Source organism: Amborella trichopoda, chromosome 10 (genome assembly GCF_054954075.1).
Source record: "Amborella trichopoda isolate Santa Cruz 75 chromosome 10, AtrichopodaSantaCruz75HAP2 v2.0, whole genome shotgun sequence".
Lineage (NCBI taxonomy): Eukaryota > Viridiplantae > Streptophyta > Magnoliopsida > Amborellales > Amborellaceae > Amborella > Amborella trichopoda.
Genome location: NC_142345.1, coordinates 3,340,443 through 3,357,201, shown reverse-complemented (window position 1 = coordinate 3,357,201; position 16,759 = coordinate 3,340,443).

Below are 16,759 nucleotides of genomic sequence, written 5' to 3'. Positions count from 1 at the left end.
AAAATGGACAGTGTAGATAATATGTTGTAAAATGCACTATTTATGAGATTTAAAATATTTTTATTTTTCATAGTCATATATCTCGATGTCGAGATGTTCATTTTGGTGAGATGCTTAGATCTATGCCTTACAAAGATTTTTTCATTTCAAATTTTTTTGGATGGCTTTATTATCATTAGATGAACAATGTTAAAAAAGAGAAAATTGATTTTAAGTTTATAAAAGCTAAGACTTTGAAATTCACAAAATGAATAGTCTAACTTCGTTTTTGGAGGGGACTAATTTTAACCATATTTAAATTCAAATTGAACTTTTTTTTAGGGGATTGATTATTGAGATGAAAAGAGTGTGTGTGCAAAATTTGAGGTCGTACAAATACCACAACACATGGTTTTTTAGAAGTGTCGTTGCATTATACTATGATACAACCTTTGCATTGGATCATTGCTTTAAACTTTTTCCTTTAGAAAAACACAAAGTTTTATAAGATAGATATCTTCTAACCCTCTAGTCACTTTAAACCTATTTTTTTAACTTAAATAAATATGAGAAAGACATATTCTTTCTAGGGCAAGCTTTCTATGCTTCCCCTGCAACATAGAAGTTCTATCATCCCCTTATCCAACCGTCCATTTTGAATGGAGGTCTAAGATTGCCCCAATCACATTCACGTCTCTACACTATTTTATTTTTAATTTTTTTTATAAACTATTTTGACACAAAATTTTGGACGTCCATTCCTCTATTAAACTCGCCCTAGCGAAAAATATAAATTTTTTTTTCAATAAAATAAAATAACGAAAATACCCCTAAAAGTTTAAAGGGGTATTTTGGTTATTATATTTTATCAAAAAATTACTTTTAATATTTTTTATAGGTGTGTTCCAATGAGAAGATGGCATGTACCAAATTTTATATTTATACAATTTGTATAAAAAAAATAAAAGTAAAATACTTTAAAACGTCGGATCTAAGATCAAATGGTAAGTATCTCTTTTGATCAAAATTGGACGGCTAAATGGTAAGGGGAGGATAGAATTTCTATGCTGTAGGGGAAGCATAGAAGCATTTCATTTCTTTCTAAACCCAATCTTTTATCTCTCTTCACTTATATACTACAAATTTCTCTCTTTTTTTCTTTTCTTGTGCTTCTCATATTCTCTCCTCTTGTGTTTCTCCAAATACCTCTTTCTCCTGTTGGTAACCTCTCACCTCCATAAAGCCCCCTTTTATTTTAGAAGTTTGGGAGGATGGCTTTTAGAAAAGGTATGTCTTTTTAGATTTATTTGGCCTAAAAAATAAGTTTAAATTAGCTCAGGGGGTTAGAAAAAATAGAACCCCAATATATCTTTTAAAACCTTAGGTCTATTGTGAAATGAAACATAAAAATAAAGGGTATCGAGATATTTTCCCTATATATTACTAACAATCAAGGTTTAAAAAATCGGTAACCCGATTCGAAATCGGAAGATCTGGATAAAAAATCGGCCAGGACGATTCGAATTCACGCAGTTCCAAATAGTAGAATCGCCAATTTTTTGCGAAACCACTGATTTCGACGATTCTTCACCATGTCCGACAGATTCTTCACCGATTTCGACCAATTCTTCACCGAGTCAAGCAAAAAGAAAAAGGATGAACATTGTTTTCTTGAATTATTTTTTAAAAAACTTTGAAGAAAAAAATTCTTCCAATCCGAAACGGGTATGGGTGTGACCGATTTGAGTTACCCATTCATTTTTTTTAAACCTTGCTTGCAACGGCCAGTGAATAAAGAAGGTTCTTTCAACCATTAACATCAATCCATAAATTGCCATCCGGATCACGAAAGGCCGGAATCAGTGGAACCAAACTGATTTCGCTCCTTAAAATCCTCTTTCTTTATTGTTTATACTTTTGTTGATGTTTAATTGATTTTCTTTTTATTGCATTCCAATGTTTAGAAGCAATTTGTAAGTCTTTATTTAAAACACAATTTTAAAAATAAATAAATAAATAAATTTTTGGAATTAGATTTTTTTTTAAAAGATCTTAAAAATTTGCGTTTTTTAATGGAGCCATATCTTATCTTTTTTTCAAAAAACTTTTTCACTAATTTATTATCTTTAAATTTTGGATTAGTTGGATTAGAGATAAGTAGATTAAAAGTTGAAGTAAATTAAGAATCTTGATTTAAAAAACAAATTCATAATTTTTTTTACCAATATGTTACCTTAAAAAAAGTACAATATATTTCCCAAAATTCATCAAAACAACCATATATCTCAAAATAAGGCAAGCTTTCTATGCTTCCCCTACATCATAAAACTTATATACTTCCTGTTATCCAACCGTCCATTCTGAATGGAGGGCTAAGATTGCTCCAATGACAATATCACGTATTTACACTATTTTATTTTTAATTTTTTTCTATAAACTATTTTGACTCCAAATTTTGGATGTCGAATCCTCTATTAAACTCGCATTAGCGAAAAATAGTAAAAAAATATTTCCAATAAAATAAAATGATGAAAATACCCCTGAAAGTTTCAAGGGGTATTTTGGTTATTATATTTTATCGAAAAATTATTTTTAATATTTTTTATAGGTGCGCCCCAATGTGAATACACACATACCAAATTTCATATTCATACAATTTGTATAAAAAGGACTAAAAATAAAATACTTTGAGACGTCAGATCTAAGATCAAACGATGAGTGGATCTTTTGATTAAAATTGGACGGCTGGATGGTAGGGGAAGCATACATCTTCTATGATGTAGGGGAAGTATAGAAACCTTTGCCCTCAAAATAACTATTAGAGTTAGACGAAGAATAACCTAATGAAAAGTTCCTTTTCGTCTAAACATGGAACATCATTATAAGAGCAAGAGAAAGATTCAATGACAATTAAATATTTAAGTAGCTAGGAATTCAATATGAACTTCGAATATTTGGATTTCCGCATTTTGTTTAGTTCTCTCTGCATATAGAAGTTTGAATAATTTTGCTTTTAAAATTTTTCTTACTCCATTAATATAAACAACCTAACAATTTGGATGGATCACTATTTTACATTTTTAGGTTTTTGCGTTTTAGTTAACTGGAATCATATACTAAAAGTCATATTTGTTTTTTTCTTCTAATGATAAAATTGTACTTTGGATTCCATTCTTGTTATTAGCTAATGTACTTCTTGTGTTTGGTGTTGTTGTTGTAGTATGTATGTTCTAAATAAATCTATCATATATTTTGTGTCGTGACAACAGAAAACATAGTAAGCATTCGTTTTATAGTTATTAAAAGTTTACGTAAAATTTTTTCAAGTATGACTCAAATAATACTAGGTAATGACAATGGTTTTAATGTATCCATATAATAAATGCAACTCATAATTTTATATTGTGTTGTCTTTACATATTTGGTTTTTTCATTTCATTTTTTTAACCAAATCCGTGATATTCAAGATTTTCTAATTTATGGCAATCCGTATGTTTGACCTAATTTTTTTGCGGCTTGACTTTTTGGAGCAAAACCAATTTATTCCAATGTTTTGATTTGTCGATATATTGTTATTCCCTGACTTGCTAACTATGTTTAAAAGTACCTTATAATTTTGTATCATTTTATTTTAATTTTTTAAAATTTCAAAATACTTTTTCTGTTTTAGAAATTCTCCTAGACCAATGATCTAGTGATTTGACATGGTATTGGACGTTCCACCCCACCGATGCACTTTTCTAAGGAAAATTATTTCATGCGGGTTGGACTGCATTTCTACAATATGCAGTCTAGAGGTATAAAGCATCCATCTTAAAGATGGATGCAAATAGGTGGTCCATCTAAAAACAAGTGTAACTAACAGTCCAAATGTTCTTTTAATATAATTATTATTTTTATTTTGATTTTTTTTTCAAATATTATATATTATCTAAAAATTAGGATCAAATTACACTTAAAATATATATTTATTGCCAAGCCCGCATTTCTACAATATGCGGGCTGGCCGCATAGAAACCGTGTCCTTTTTTTAAACACTTAATTTTCAAAAACTTTCACATGGCTTAGGGCCCTCTCAATGTTTATTTTCATTTTTAAGGAGGGATAAATACTTATTTGACTACTTTCAAACATATATTGAAATGACTTGTTTTATGGTATTGAAAATAACAAACAAAAATAAATTGGTGGCCCCGCAAGAATGAGTTGCTCTAGTGTTTTAAAACCCACTGATCCTGATCGAGAAGGGTTGGGACCGAACTAGCTCTAGGAAGGTATTGGTACTAGCCCAACCCTCCCTAACCCCCCTTTTCATATATATATATATAAAAGAGTAATGATCCTATGAGATCCTCCTACACCCATGTGTGTAAGTCCCCAAAGGATCACCATTAAATTTGGTACAAATCTCTAGAAAAATTAAGTTCCACACCCATGTGATAACTTTTCTAGAGATCTTTGCCAACTTTAATGGTGATCCTTTGGGGTCCTATACACATGGGTTAATTTTAGATGAACCATCTATTTGCATCTATCTTTAAAATGACACGGTTTCTATGCGGCCAGCCTGCATATTGTAGAAATGTGGGCTTGGCTATAAAAATATTATTGAAATATAATTTAATCCTAATTTTTAGAGGATATATAATCTTTAACATGGAGATCATGAATATGAAATGAATGCTTTTTAAAAATTAGAAATAATAATTATATTAAGAAAACATTTCCACCACTAGTTACACTTGTTTCAAATGTTTTATACCTCTGGACCGTATATTATAGAAATGTAGTCCAACCCATATAAAACAATTTTCCTCTTTAAAATGGATGCTTTGTACATCGGGAATTACATTTATAGAAATGCGGTCCCCGCCGCATGAAACAATTTTCCTAAACTGAATAGAATGATGGATGAAAGGTGACTCCAAAAAAGTTGAGGTCACGAACAAGTCCCTTGACCCATGAGACCAAATGTATAACGTTTGGACGAAAAGGGTAATCATGTAAGCCAAAAAATATTTGCGTTGTAGGAGCATACTATCCATTTACTCCTTATGTGAAATCCGATTTAATATTCTTAAGACCCCAAATTTCAGGGATATAATGCCTTCAACCTTTGTCACACCCTAGGGATGAGAAAGATTGAGCTTCTCTCGCCTTAGCTTTGTGGTTAATAACCCATTTTTATTTTTATTTTATGGGGAAATTATCAGTTTTTTATGGGAAAATTATCACCAATATACATTAATTTTCTTTTATTTTTTTAAAAAAATCTCTCACCTTTCATAAACATCACCCACACCATTATTTTTCTTCAATTTTAGGCGTTTTTTACCAAAATAACCTTCACACCGTAGTCGCATTTAAGTACAGTAAAAACTAACCCATGTTATACGGTATTTTATATATAGTAAAAACTAACACGACATTATAATTTATGATTCTGTTTGTAATTTATTTTTCTCTCTAATTCTTTTTAATACTTATCTATTCTTTTTCTTTCTAAATCTTTCTCTTTCCAGTGGTTTAGAGAGAAATATTTAAAAGAATTAGAGAGACAATGAATAGATAAATATAAATAGAATTAGAGAGAGGAAGAATAGATAAATACAAATAGAACCGTAAATGAAAAAATGATCATTTTCTCATTTACGGTTATGTTTGTATTTATATCTTCTTTCTCTCTCTAATTCATTTTAGTATTTATCTCTTCTTTCTCTTTCCAAATCTTTTTTTCTTTAGCGATTTAGAGAGAGAAATAGGAGATAAATATTAAAAAGAATTAGAGAAAAAGAAGAGATAAATATAAAAAGAATTAAAAAGATAAATTAAAGATAAATACAGACGCAACCGTAAAGAAGAAAATGTTTCAGGTAAGATTTATAAGGTGCGATACTATTACGGTATTTCTGAGTGCCGTAATAATACTTATATACCGTATAACAGGGGTTAGTTTATACTTCAACTCCTTACGATATATAAAATGTCGTATAATATGGGTTAGTTTTTACGGTACTTAAATGACGTAATGGTGCGTCACGGTAATACGACTATTGTGAATGTTATTTTGGTAAAAAAAAAGGCCTAATATTGAAGAAAAAAGGTGTGGGTGAGATGAAGGTGCTTCACAGTAATACGACTACTGTGAATGTTATTTTTGTCAAGAAACGCCTAAAATTGAAGAAAAAGGGTGTGTGTGAGGTGAAGGTTATTTTGGTAAAAAACGTTTAAAATTGAAAAAAAAGGATGTGGGTGAGGTTTATGAAAGTTGATAGTGTTTTTCTAAATAGATAAAAATTAAAGTATATTTGTGATAATTCGAAAAATGATCAAGGTGGCAAAGCCAATAGGAAGGTTTCTAGCCCAATTAAGAAGGTTTTCTAAGCTTAATTTGAAAGGTTAGGGTTGGCTAAGTGGGTTTAGGCTTAACCATTGATGGTTCCTTAATGATGGGAGCTCTTGTGACATTCTTAGGTTGTTTCCTAGGGTGCATGAATCAAGGGACATAGAACATTATGGATTACATGGCTAGTATGGAACCTAGTGTGATTTAGGAGGGAAAAATGTATTTATGTAGGACAGAAAGTGGGTTTTAGATTTGGGATAGTTCCGGGAAGGCAACTAGGTTTGGGCCCAATGGTTTAAGGTTGTAGGTACCCAAAAATCCCCTTAGCCAAAGTAGGGGCATACAAAACTTAGAGATTAAAAAAAGCAAAAAAGAAAAAGTCAATGCCTAAGAAAATGACTTCTCAAGATTAAATATCCGTCATCTAATTTTTGGAGGGAGGGTGAATTAAAGCGATTAAAAACTGAAAATCCAAAATTATTTTTAAATTAATTGTTTGATGGTTTTTATTATATCTAGCCTATCACCATCAAAGCTTGTTCTCAATTATTTGAGGTTAGGTGGATCCCCTAACTATAGATCGAAAAAGATCCTTCAAAGCAGCATTTTCACCCAAAGAATAATTGTATAATATACTCTCACAAGAGCATAGTCCACGTGCTTATAAGAATAGGGAAGACAACGGTGTTACTCATTCATTTATCAGTGCTTATACATGAATATCTTATAATGCCAGGCCGGTGTTACTATTTAGGGAAAAAGACACTCGTTCATTTATCAGTGCTTATTCATGAAAATCTTATAATGCCATGCCAATGTTATTATTTAGGGAAAAAGATATAAATCCCCCTCTCAAAATTATAATCCCAAATAACCACCTACTCCAATAAATATCCTATGAACCCCCAAGTTAAACAAAAAAAAAATAACAACCCCCTCTTTACTTTTTCCATCGTCTAAATTACACAATTTATCATATTTTTTTGTCCCTAACTTCGTAAAACACATCGAATTTGTGATCGTACTTTTAACTTACTTGTGAGGTTAGTGAGATGAGATAGAGATAAATATTAAGGGAAAGTTGTTGGAGAGAGGGAGAAAAAAGTCCACAGGTGAGGAAGAAAGAGAGAAGAAAGTTTTCTAGAATAGAAATAACATGTTGCTTAAGAAAACAAATAGTAAATTCGATAATTTAGACCATGGAAAGGTAAAAATGGGGGCTAAACATCATTTTTTATTTAATTTTGGGAGTTCCATAGGATATTTAAATGACCAAGCGGTTATTTAGGATTATAGTTTTAGAGAGGGGAAGCAAGGAGACGTTAGGAAATTGGGGGAATGATTCCAAATCACCAAAGCTGATGCTCTAACCACCTCAAAAACCACTTTTTAATGTGATTGGGAGATCGAGAAAACGTCCAAATTCCCTGATCCATCGATCTTTTGAATAAATAGTCCCAATTTGAAATTCCCTGATCCATCGATCTTTGGAATAAACAGTCCCAATTTGGTTTTAGGGTCACGGCGAATTTGGGACATTTTTAGAGCTCCGAAGGGAATGTGATAGAATGACTTGAGACTTTTATACATCCACCTTAAAACTTAGATTTTGAGGTGGATTGAGTACCAAAATTGTTGTTCCCAAAGGAAGGCTCTCTCATTCCCCACTAGAATGGGCCTAAGGACGACTCTTCCCTTTCTTAAGGGAAAGCCAGGGAGTAAGGAATGGAAAGGGCTTCGCTTTATTCGTTCGGCTGCCTCACTCGCTCAGGAAAAAAAAGATTGACTACTAAAAACCTTATAAAGCTTCAAACATTTGGGAGCTTATTCTATCAGCGAGTTCCTGCTTGCTTGTGTGAAGTTCTTGTCTACTCGTTCGATTTGATTCCTTCCTTTGACCTCTATTCTTTAGACTAAGCCCAAGGGAATCCATTGCTATTCCCTAAGCCTAATATTCCTATTATTACTACCTACATTTCTTCTTAGGTAGGTAGCAATAATAATCTCTCCCTACAAATGATCCAAATTCCACGCTTTCTTGCATGGTTTAGACAAGGATTAGCTTAGCACAAGGGCCCTTTGGGTTGTTCAAGCTCGGCCAGAGCCAACTGGAGCCTGGAGGCCTACTGGTCACCTGGCCCGACTGGCAGCCCTACATGCTATACGTGGGCTCCTACACGCTAGGCATACCATACATCCTTCATAAACCCATGCTTCTATATATCTTTTTTTTCCTTTTGACAAGAGTAATGAATTTTATTTCATAAATCCATGCTTCCATCCATTCATGTATATAGATACCTTGTCTGATTCTTAATGAAACATTCACCACTCATATGCCTCATATTTGAAGTTTATGTTTTAGATAAAACATGACTCTAGGCCATATAATCCCACCAAATACATACAAAGCCATTTATTTGCAAGAAATAAGTAATACATACCATGTTCCAAATTAAGTCACATAAAAAGCATGCAAATACTATTTGCAATCACACTTAAATATCTATATTGTATACCAGGATTGTTTACAATGAGACCGTTATTTTCGATAAACAAAGGTCACAAACACCCGAAGCCATCAGATGCAAAATAGAATAACCAGAATGTTCGTTTCCCAACTCAAAGTTCAAGAAATTTTTTATTGGACTCCAAACTTGGGAAGAACACACTTAGCGATCCAATTTCGCCTATAATAGCTAAGAAAAATTGTGAGCGTATTGTACCATAGGTAAATAGTCTTACTGTATACTCCCCCTAGTATATTTCCTCACTTATGGTGCATGCTCGGCCCGGGCGGCAGTACGGGCACATTCATAGCGTCCATGGTGTTAAGCAGGGCCTCTTGAGTGGTCTTCACATTCAAATGGTGAGAATTCTCCCCTGAAGAGGATGGAGAGTCTGAGGAATCCATCAAAGGAGTAGAGCTTTTAGTTGAACACATGCAACATTGCAGCAAGAAGGTGAGAGTGAAGCTCAAAAGCAAATTTAGTGGGAGAAAGAAGAGCCATTTTCTCTACATGTGGGGGAACATGTATGTGAAGGGTGATTTATAGCTAGAGAGAGAGAGAGAGAGAACTAAGGAGCATGGGGTGTTATTGTAGGATAATTAAGAGTAATCACTGAGGGCATGGGGATTAGGTGGGGGTTGAGAGAGAGAGAGAGAGAGAGAGAGAGAGTAGAGAGAGAGCATTTGGGCTTGGGTAATTAGGTGGAAGTTGAGTTTGATTGGGAGATTTGGAATGAAAATGGCGGTTTCACATTGCTTTAGCATCGATGGTTTCATGTATGTTGGCTTCTCGAACGTGGAAATTGGGTTTAGAAAATTAAATAAGTAGGGAGTTAAATTAGTAAGGCACGTGGCTTAAGAAATCTAGTTGAAATTAGTGAGGATAAGATGATTGATATGAAATGTGTTCTTGCGTGTAGAGAGAGAGAGAGAGAGACAGAGGATGACGGAATATATTACAGATAATATAGGTTTGAGATGGAATGAAATTTCAAATAAATAACTCAAAAACATTTCGAGATAGATCTCTATGTCTGTGTTTCAACCATCATCTTATATATGTGTTTCAACCATCATCTTTTTAAAAATAAAGAGAATTTATCTTTTAAATATTTATTTTTTTAAACTGGATGTTTCGTACCGCAGGAATTATAAATGTAGAAATACGATCCCCGCTGCATGAAACAATTTTGCTAAACTGAATAGAATCATAGATCAAAGGTAACTCTAAAAAAAAGTTTTATCACAAGCTTGAACAAGTGGTTTGACCCATGAGACCAAATGGATCAAATGTATAAAGTTTGGATGAAAAGGACAACCATGTAAGCCAAAACAATATTTTCTTAATATTAAGTCAAGATAAACACGACTCATGAAGCCAAACTCGCCGTCCCCACATATAATTTTTTTACAAAGGACGTGCTTTCATTTTGAATGAACAGCTGGGCTAGCTTGTGCTTATAAAATGATTTTAATTTAGATTTTTATAAATCGTCTTGATATAAAATTTTGAGGTAGCCTATTCTTATAGGGTCATGCCCAAAATATAAAAAATAATATTTTTTTTATAAAGTAAAATATCTAAGTACCTCTAAAACTTAGATGAGTATTTTAGGTACTTTGTTTTATCAAAGAAAAACTTTTTTAGGTGTGCCCCTATGAGAATAGGCATGTCTTAAATGAATTTTTTGTCAAGATGATTTATACAAATCATTAAAAATAAAATACCCTAAGTCGTCTCATCAGACAATCAAAGGCTAATTTGTGACATTAAGACTGAAGCAATCCCAACCATTTATTTAGTGCATGAAGCAGTAGGACAGAAAACATATATAATTTATACAAGAGAGGAACATATAGTAGGATTTATATTTTATAAAACCCTAGATGGGAATTGTGGACTTAAAACTCTCCATGAAACTTTGGTGAGAGTAGAAATACCCTTCACACTACAAAAGGATGGAAAAAAAAAAATTGACACTATTCAAGTGTGCAGCACTATTTTCTTCATGTTTCATGAACAAAGAAAGGGCCAATTATCGTTTAATAAACTTCTACTTTTATGTGTGACACTATACAACTACCCTTCATTTTTTTAGGGTTTGTTTTGCATGGGAAGCAGAAATGGAAGGAACCGTCCCTTTTCGATTTCGAGAAAAACTTGTTACCAAACAAGCCCAACCTTGCTAAGTCAAAAAGATTATATGCAAATCTTGCACTCACTCTTGGGAATAAAATCGTTTTAGGGGACAGGACCCTAAACCCTAGATTGTCGAATGTAATATCCTCAGATTAGTGGTTAATCTCAAAAAATAAATAAAATTGCACATGCACTTCATGTATCTGCTGAAGATGCTTGTCCTGCGATTGAATAGAGATTGTCTAATTTTTTGATAGTCAACTTTATAAGTTAGAAACTTGATTTACCCTTTTTTTTTTTCTTTTCTAAATGTAGTCATCCAGAGATAGTAAAAAAATCAGATCGAACGAATCCTCTTATATATGTATTTGCCCAAGGGAGTAAATGTATAATGTGCGACATGTGGGAGTATGCCTCTCTCTCACCCATATCTTTTAATCAGAATAATCTATGGTGTCCTCCTGTGGGACCACGCTATATGCTTAATCTCTTATACAAAAGACATGTTGAAGATGATTTTCTTGATGTGAAATCCACTTCAGAATCATGATATGAATATGTTTAGAAAGTGAAAATCGTTGTTGAGTTCTTAAATACTTAGATCTGAACAAACCAAAAATTGGACGGTCGCTATTCAACCCCGAGGTGTTTTCTTCTCAAAAAGATAGAGATTACGTAAACGTTCAAGATGGAGTATGTTAACTTTTTGCTTATGTCAAAATTTGGTCCATAAAATTGTTCAATCGAATTTAAAATCGAGTTCTGAACTATATAACCAAAGTTTAATGTCTAACCTAAGTTATTTCCATTATCATCCAAAACCCTAAAAGACACCCTTTGCATTTCCTGATAAATAGTGAAAATTAAAACCTGAGGATTATAACTTCGAAAATTGTTTCATGGGGGCGAGGACCACATTTTTACATTTGCAATCCTCGAGGTATAAAGCATCCATCCTAAAGATGGATGCAAATAGGTAGTCTATCTTAAAACAATCGAAACCAATGATTCAAATGTTTTCTTAATAGAATTATTATTTTTAATTTTGAAAATTTATTTATTTATCATATGCATGATCTACATGTTAGAGACTACATGTCCTTAAAAATTAAATCCAAAAATCAATCTCAAAAGTAGATTTTTAAGAGGTGACTCATTTCTACATCGACTCACAGAAACCGTGTCCTTATAACTTACATTAAAAAACTAAGGCACTATTTAAGTCCTTCAACATGAGAGAGAGAGACTTTTCTTTTGATGCAGAAACCCACGTAGTGTATTGTCCTTGTGGGAAATAATAGAAATTTTGTTCTCATTGAGAAAATCTATGGTACAAATGGATAATTTGATCAAATAATCATGGGGAGAGGAGCACTAATTTTCTTATAAATGTGAGTGGAAGACCAATGATTCTCCCTCTTACCTAATGATTGTGTGTTAATCCAAGGATTACTAAACATAAATCCATTGCACATAGGAGTCCTAGTGTTCTTTAATAGGCCCTCTCTCTCTCTCTCTCTCTCTCTATATATATATATATATATATATATATAAATGTGGACACACATCTCCATTGATTATGTTGTGTTTGGGATGATTTTTAGTAAGGAAAAATATCTTTTTATCCCCTATTTTTAACTTTCATATCTCATGAGACTCAAGAATTGAAAATATTACTTATAAGCAAATAGTCTCCATCTTTTCTATATTACAACCCCCTGGACCCCTTTGACTATAAATTTTTTACCTAAACAAATACTAAAATGATACCCTATTCAAACTCCATCTCTCTCTCTAAAACTCTATCTCTCTCTCTCTTCGCTTCTCGATGAGTTTACTAGCTAAGGGGTTTAGCTTGAGCTCGAATACGAGCACACCTTCTTATGTGAGAGAGAGATCGAGTTTTAGAAAGAGAGAGATGGAGGTTTAGAGAGAGAGATGGTATTTGAGTTTTAGGGAGAGAGATGAAGTTTTGAGAGAGAGAAAGACGATGATGTGTGTGAGAGAGAGATGGAGTTTGGGTTTTAGAGAGAAATGAAGTTTTGAGAGAGAGAGACGATAATGTGAGAGAGATGGAGTTTTAGAGAGAGAGAGAGAGAGAGAGAGAGAGAGAGAGAGAGATAGATAGATAGATAGAGTCATTTCATAATACATGGTCAAAAGGATTTAGGGGGTTGGAAGATAGAAAAGATGAAGTCCTTTTGCTTACAAGCAATATTTTCAATTCTTAGGTCTGCTGAGATATAGAAGCTAAAAATAGGTGATAATAGGATATTTTCCCTTTTAATAATAGGTGGACTGTCGGTGTCGGTGGTAAAACGCTTGGGGCAAATTACCAAAATGCCATGCAAAAATAAGTATTGAAAGTAGTGGGGTATTAATGGACCTTTTAAACTTCTACCGGTTATAATTTTGACTGAGCTGCTACTTTCATTGAAGTGGTGATATGTGTATGTGTATGTCTGGGGAGAGACATTTTGTGAACTTGAGAGGGGGAGTTGTGTTGAATGGAGAGACATGTTGCATAGGATCATGTTTGAAAAAATAGATCGATGGGGTAGATCAATCACCCCCAATCCCGGTCTGGATCGGTGATACAGATCATTCTTGATTCATCGGAATCGGTGATGTAAACAAAATAAAAATAAATGATATAAAATAAAAATTAAAATGGAGGTTTATGGGGTGGGAATTTGGGGGACCAAAAAAAACATTAGATAAGCTTAAAGTAAAAAGAAATATTGAAATGGGGGGTTTTAGGAGGGATACCATTCAGAAATCAGTTCGGTCCCTGGCGGATTATGCATCTGGATAAAAAATCAGTGGATTTTAAAACACTCCATAGGATAATGGGGTCATTTGGAGAGAGAGAGAGGGGGGGTGGTGGTTGAGGTTGCAGATGGGAGAGGTGCATGTTGCAGGGGAAGAGAGAGGAAGGGATGCTAAGAATTTAGGCCTTGTTTGATTTTTTGGAAATGGATCCTAGGGAGATGCCTATTCTTGAATTGGCATCCCTGGCATCTCATATAATACAGATTATGACATCTTATAAGATACCTCGAAAATGCCTATACACTATTTGGATCGCTCAAAAGACACCATTCTCAAGCCCATTTCCAAAGAAATGGATCTCCCAAAGACCCATTTCTAGGGAACCGAACAAGCCCAGTGAATAATTCATAGACGAATGTGTGAGAGAGAGTTTAGGGTTGAATAATTCTTTGAAGTGGATGGTAATTTATTAGCAAACAAATTTGACTAGGCAACTCTCAGGGGCACCCTCCACCTCCCCTTCAAAATAAATCATTTCTTTGACTTTTACATTGCATTTTCAAATTCAAATTTTCACAAAATTTAAAGCCCTTTTTACATTTGTCTGAAATACCCTATCACTTCTCCATATGACATTGTCATCCCAAACCAGTTTAAAGTGCCAAATTACTAGTTCTCAACAAAAAATTTGAAAATTTAGGCTCAAGTCAGAGCTTTTCTAAAATTCAAGAAGGAAGTTTAATTTGGCAAGCTTTTTATGAAAGAAAGACCTATGTGATCTTTTACCGAGAAATACTTTTTTTTTTTTTACCCCTTTCTTTTGGCAAAAGATCACTTACAGGTGGTATTTATTACAATAAGATAATAAAATCAACATAACAATAAAACCAAGATCTTAACAACTTGATGCTATTGAAACAACTATGGCTTGAGAATAAAAAATAAGATTACAATAAACAAAAGGAAGAGTGTGGGAGATTACCTCAACTGGGCTTATTACACCCCACGCCGAGTCACCGCCATTTGATGGCGCGGGATCAACGGTCTAGCTTCAATCGTGATCCGGGAAAGCAATTTTCGGTCAAGCCACACCAATAGAATATGAACCCATTTGATCACAAACTCAAACCCTAAGTGAATTCTTTTAGCAACCTAGTTTGATATATATGAATTCCCTTTTTGCTAAACCCTAAACCCTTAGCCGTAAATCCATATTTGAGAGATAGGAGAGAAGAACTCCATAACCTAAACCCTTAGGTTCTTTCACAATGTGTGAGAGAGAGATCAAAGATGAGAGAGATAAACTTTCTTAAGAGAGAGAGAGAGAGATAGAAAGGGAAGGTGTAGATATTTTTTTGGTAGAGACAATCCCTTTTTATAGGCTTTGAATAAGATTAGGGTTTTTTTTGGCTTGCTTTTTCTTGTGAGATTGAACATAGACTGTCGATCAAGGGTGACTTGTGGGGTGAGAGATCTGAGCCATCCATTCCATAGATGGGCCATCAACATTATGGAAAGTGCATGAACCATTATCCTCCTTTTCTAAACCATTTTCTCATCAATAGAAATTAAATAAATTAAATCTAATCAAAATATTGTGCATACCATAAAATAAGACAAGTCTACTCAATCTTTCCACAAAATCTTTCAAAGACCTATATGGCCACATGCCATATCACCAAAAAAAAATAGGAAAGAGAATAAGGGTGGGGCGTGCACCCAAGGGAGACACTCATGGGCCGCACCTTTTAAAAATATGACGGGCCCATGTGCACAATGGGCCCCCATGATATTTTTATCTATTTAAAAGTAATAAAAATATTTTAGAATATTATTGAATATTTAAACAATTGTAAAATCAATATCTTTAATTTTATAAATCTAAAAATTATAAATAAAATATCCAGGGGTTCATAAAAATTCAAATAATAATCTTAAAATAATTTCCATCATAAAACAAACACAATTAAATTAATTTGATGGGAAAATGATCCATATGGTTTAGGAATCAACAATCACGGGGCACTCCACCTTCAATCGTGGACTACAGACCACACTTGCTTTATCAGACCGACCAGTGTTTTTCATGACCCACAGTCCAAACAGGGGCTCATTAGCGGGTCGCCAAAGTTCGGTCGATGAGCCAAGGGATCGCAATCTCAGTATGTGGATTTCAAGTCCTCACCTAGAGACGAGTCAAGGTCACCTAGAATTGATGCGATCATAGCTCTTATAGTACATAGGGGTATCTCTCGCACATGCATACGCTTCACCCTAAAAGATGGATTTCTGGCTTTCCCGAACGATCTATCGATATGCATGCTGTGTGATGGCACATGGATGAGGCTTTGACCCTCGTCTCTATAGGCCACCATCACACACAAGGGTCACACAATCCCTCGGCTCACTCATCCGGGCATTTTTTCCGACCTCATCAAGGGCTAACCCATTAGAACCCTTTTCGGTTTGTTCTTTATATCATGGTAACATGGGTTTTTCCCAACCGATTGGCCTAGATTGTCAAGCATAATCCGGTATCTGTAAACATCGTTTGCTTAGTATAGTCTACAAGGGACCACACTCCCACTGAGTTCATGTTCCACTATATCATTTCATTTTACAAGCACTCATAAGGCCTTTAAAGGCCACATAAACCCAACATTTCATACTTCTTTATGTCGATATAACTTATACGTACCAAATCTGATTTAAAGATTGCTAGTAGTGAGCCGACAACAATATCATATATAAATTAAGATATTTTCTCCAAATAAATTTTTACTATAGCATCCAAGCCAGTTACAATCATAATTTCATCGTAATTGTGGTTGTAATTCCTATCAATTAGAGCTTATCCACTTCCTGAACTTAAAAACCTAACACCAAAGTCTCTGTAGCCTCGACTATTTTATTTTTGGGAAAATTATAAAAACCCCCCAGAAATAGCTTTTCTATCAACTTAACCCCTCTTCCAAACTTTCATTACTACCTTTTTATAAAACTTATCTTTTCT